Raw genomic sequence first — 5277 nt, 5'->3', positions numbered from 1 at the left:
GGGGAAAGCATTATCTATGGCTCTGATTATTGGCCTAGGTTATAAACACTGAGGAAATTCTTGAAGTAAAATTTATGAAATATTAAAAATTTTTAAAATGTTTTTATTTTATTTTTGAGAGAGAGAGAGAGAGAGAGAGAGAGCGCTGGGGAGGGCAGAGAGAGAAGGAGATACAGAATCTGAAGCAGGCTCCAGGCTCTGAGCTGTCAGCACAGAGCTCAACAGGGGCTCGAACCCACAGACTGTAAAATTATGACTGGAGCTAAAGTTGGACACTTAACCAACTGAGTCACCCAGGTGCCCCTAAAATGAATGAAACTTTAAGGGACTTCATACACGTTTCTAAGCTGCTTTTCAGAAAAATGATATTGACTTATAGTGCAAATCTGTACCATCCCTCTCATTTGCACTGAGCATTATGATTGTTTTCACTTTTCTAAGTTTGGTGAGAAAAATTGAATTTCTGTGTTACTTACTGACTTGTTTAATTTTTGTTAATTTTTACCACTAGGAAAGTTGAATAATTTTATATGCTTATTGTCAATTTTTACCACTAGGAAAGTTGAATAATTTTATGTGCTTATTCCTTATTGGCATTTTTGGCAAATTGAAACTTTGTGGCCTCTTGTTTTTGTGGGCAGAAATAACGTTTTCCCTTAATTATGTGTATGACCTCTACAAGTCTTTAGATGCTTTGAATTTCTTATTGAATACAAATACTACTCCAAGTTTGCCATTTGTATTTAATTTTTTTTTAAGTTGTTTTGAGTGGCTCCTGGGTGGCTCCGTCAGTTAAGCGGCCAACTTCGGCTCAGGTCATGATCTCACAGTCTGTAGGTTCAAGCCCCGTGTCGGGCTCTGTGCTGACAGCTCAGAGCCTGGAGCCTGCTTCTGATTCTGTGTCTCCCTCTCTCTCTGACCCTCCTCTGCTCATGCTCTGTATCCCTCTCTCTCTCAAAAATAAGTAAAATGTTAAAAATTTATTTTAAAAAATGAAAAAGAGGTGTTTTGAGTTACAAGGGCATCTGGCCGGCTCAGTCGGGAAGGTGCGGACTCTTGATCTTGGGTTTATGGGTTTGAGCCCCATGTTGGTCATAGAGTTTACTTAAAAAAAATAAAGAAAGAATTGTTTTTAGTTACAAAGGTATTGTATTCTTAATAATATATCTGTTTATCTCAAAATAAAATAATACATCATTAAGATGAATAATGTAGAATATATGAAACATAAAGAAGAAATTTAAAAGTTATATTAACACCACAAGATTTTGATATTTAAATGAATACAACTACAATTTTTCTATGTATTGATTTAATTTAATATTTTACAATAAATAACTTTACACTGAACATATATGTTCTAACATACACCATCTACTTCGCTAAATATATTCAATATTTCCCATGCTATTAAATGCTGTTCTGTAACAATTCTAAATGATTGCAGAATTCCATAGGAGAGATATAGCACTATTGAACTAATTGCTATTTTTATTCTTTTTGTTCATTTGTTTGGTACTACATTATCATACATAAATGAGTTGAGAGAAACATTCTGGTAAATATAATTTGCACTAAAACTTAATCTAAAATTTTAGATAGGGTATTGCTGGTTTAAGAATTTTTGACATATTTTGTGAAATCTATGTGTCATTTTGAATTATGTTTATTTCCCTTCACTTTTAAGAGAAATGAGCACTATAATTTTTTACAATCGTATTTTTTTAAATTTGAGTATAGTTCACACACAGTGTTACATTAGTGTCATGTGTACAACTAAGTGATGTGACAAGTTTATACATTATGCTATGTTCACCACAAGTGTAGCTACCCTCTGCCCCATTATATCACTACTGCAGTATCATTGACTGCATTCCTCATGCTGGCTCTTTATTCCCATGACTTATTCATTCCATAACTGGAGGCCTCTATTTCCCTCCCCTTCACCCATTTTGCCCAACCCCTTTTCCCCATCTCCTCTGGAACCATCAGTTTGTTCCCTGTATTTATAGTTCTGATTCTTCTTTGTATTTATTCATTTTCTAGATTCCATTTATGAGTGGAATCATATAGCATTTGTCTTTCTCAGTCTGACAATAAATTTTATTTTATAAGTGTTTATTTCTGAGGAGAGAGAGTGTACAAGTGAGGGAAGGGGCAGAGAGGGAGAGAGAGAATCCCAAGCAGGCTCCATGTGGGGCTCAATCTCACAAACTGTGAGAACATGACTTGAGCCAAACAAAATTCAGAGTTTGACACATAAGCAATTGAGCCACCTCTGTGCCCCTAAAAATCTTATTTTTAATTTCCATTTACTTGATGGTAACTTCTTATATTTTTTCCATGTTTTATAGCTATTCTGATTTCAAATGTATGATTATATTCTTTGTCTACCTTTTTTCCTCAATGTTTAAAAGGATTTTTTATTGTGATAAGAACACTTAAGATGAGATATCTCTCTTAACTTTTTAATTATACGATGCAGTGTTGTTGGCTGTAAGCACATCATTGTCCAGCAGATGTCTAGAACTATTCTCTCTAATATTATACACTTCAACTCAGAACTGGCTATTGTTTTATATAAACATTCAGGTTGCATTGAGAAAGTAGTCTTCTATTAATGTGTTAGTAAAATTTACTAAATTGCCTTTTTTTCCCCTTAAGAGGTCAATGTTGAATTTATTAAGCATTTTTGGGATCTACTAAGATTAACATATTTTTCTCAATTGAATTTTTGATGGGATTAATAATATTTGATTACCTTAAAATTACAAACCATATTTGCACTTTGCACTCCTAGAATAAATCCTATGTGGCCCTAGAGATAATTTTAGATTAACAGAGGTCTCAATTTACTTAATATTTTTTCACTGGTATTTCCAAATAGCACTAATCTTCGGACCTTTTGGTGTATTATATTTTCAACTTCTGAAAACAGGTATTTGTAATTGTCATAACATTAAATGGGAAACACTGCATCTTTCTCTTTGTTCTGAATCACAAGATTTATCTGTTCTTGAAGGACTGAATTACACCCATTAAACTATCATAGCTCATAAAATTACTCTAACCTTCTTATATTTTATCATTAATATTTTTAGTGTTTATTTACTTTTTTTGAGAGAGAGACAGAGTGCATGTGGGGATGGGGCAGAGAGAGAGGGAGAGAGAGCATCCTAAGCAGGTTTCATGCTGTTAACACATAACCTAAGACAGGGCTTGATCTCACAAATTGTGAGACCGTGACCTGAGCAAAAATGAAAGTCAGATGCTCAACCAAATCAGCCACCTAGGCATCTCTTAACATTATTTTAAATCAACGTGAAATGTACCTATTAGTATAAAACCATCAATTTCACTTTAAAAGTTACATGTCAATGTAATTGTATTCTCTTGTAATTTAAAATGTTTTATCCTGCTTATAAGGTTATTTTCCATTTCTTATTCCTATTACATATTTTTGTTTTCTCTATTTCTGTATTAAATTTTCCAACAGTGTATCTATACTTTTAACTTTCAAAGGATAAACTTAGATATAATATGAATTTTACAATGTTTAAATTAATTTCTGCTTTTAATTCTATTTCCTACTTTCTGTGTCTATTTTGCTTTCTAATTGATTTGAAAACCAAGTTGATTTATTTTCATTATTTTTTATGATAAAATAATAAGTCTTAATTCTCCCCTACAAAAATTTTTAACCTTAATATACTCTGTTTTGTCATGTTTCTTGTCAGCAGAAATATGTTGTTCTTCTGAATGCCTTTAATTCTGGCTTCATTGAGATATTAATTGATATTTAACATTGTGTAAAATATACAGTATGATGATTTGATGCATGAATGTATTGTGCCATGGTTACCACATGAAGGTTACTTAACATATCCAAAACCTCACATTATTACTTATGTGTATGCATGCATTTAAAAACATTTAGAATCTAGGGCACCTGGGTGGCTCAGTTGGTTAAGCATCCAACTTTGGCTCAGGTTATGATCTCATGGCTCATGTCAGCTATGCTGACAACTCAGAGCCTAGAGCCTTCTTTGGATTCTGTGTCTCCTTCATTTTCTGCCACTCTCCTGTTTGCACTCTGTCTCTTTGTCACTGTCTATCTCTTTCTCTCTCTCGCTTTCCATAATAAATAAAGATTAAAAATTTAAAAACATTCAAAATCTGCTCTTTGCAACCTTCAGGTATACAATACAATATTTTTAACTATGGTCATCACACTGACATTATATCTGCTTATTTATCCTATAACTGGAAATTTTTACCCTTTGACAAATATCCCTCCATTTCTCCCAAGTCTCAGCCCCTCACAACCACCATTCCACTCTCTGTTTCTATGAGCTTGGTTCTTTTAGATTTCACACATAAGTGAGATCATACATTATTTGTCTTTCTGTATCTAATTTTATTTAACATAATCCCCTCAAGGTTAATCCATGTTGTTTTTTGCAAATGGCAGGATTATCTCCTTTTTATGGCAAAATAATATTCCTCTGTGTGTGTGTGTGTGTGTGTGTGTGTGTGACATGTTCTTTATCCACTCATCCACTGATGGATATTTAGAGTGTTTCCACGTCTAAGGCATGGTGAATAATGTGATAATGACCATGGGAGAGCAAATAACTCCTAACACCATCTCAAAGATATTAAGGGTGCAACAGAAAATGGGTATGGGTAAATATGATCTGATGTGTTTTAGAAAATATGATTTGTAAAAAGCAGGAAATGGATCAAAAAAAGGGTAATAGTAGGAAATGATGAACTATTAACCATTCCAGAACACAGGCTCCATTCTTCCTTGTATCTTTATTTTTAGAAAGCTCAAGGCCCTTCCTCTCACAACTGAGATCCCAACCTTGCCTCTTTCCCCAACACTAAAAAAGAGTATGAAAAACAAACTGATATTCTGATTCTTCCAATCAAGAATCTCTCTCCATGACTGCAGTTGGGGATTCCTTTCTGTATCTATGGCTGAAGGAAACAGGACAAGAGTTGGGGAGTTTATCCTCATGAGCTTCTCTTCCCTACCTAGTGAAATACAGTCACTACTCTTCCTGACATTTCTAATCATCTACCTGGTCACGCTGATGGGAAACAGCCTCATCATTCTTGTTACCTTGGCTGACCCCATGCTGCACAGCCCCATGTACTTCTTCCTCAGGAACTTGTCCTTCTTGGAGATTGGCTTCAACCTGGTCATTGTTCCCAAGATGCTGGCGACTCTGCTTGCCCGGGACACAACCATCTCCTTCCTTGGCTGTGCCA

This window comes from Suricata suricatta, chromosome 11 (assembly GCF_006229205.1).
Source record: "Suricata suricatta isolate VVHF042 chromosome 11, meerkat_22Aug2017_6uvM2_HiC, whole genome shotgun sequence".
In the NCBI taxonomy this organism is placed as follows: Eukaryota; Metazoa; Chordata; class Mammalia; order Carnivora; family Herpestidae; genus Suricata; species Suricata suricatta.
Note: the sequence above shows the minus strand (reverse complement) of the source record.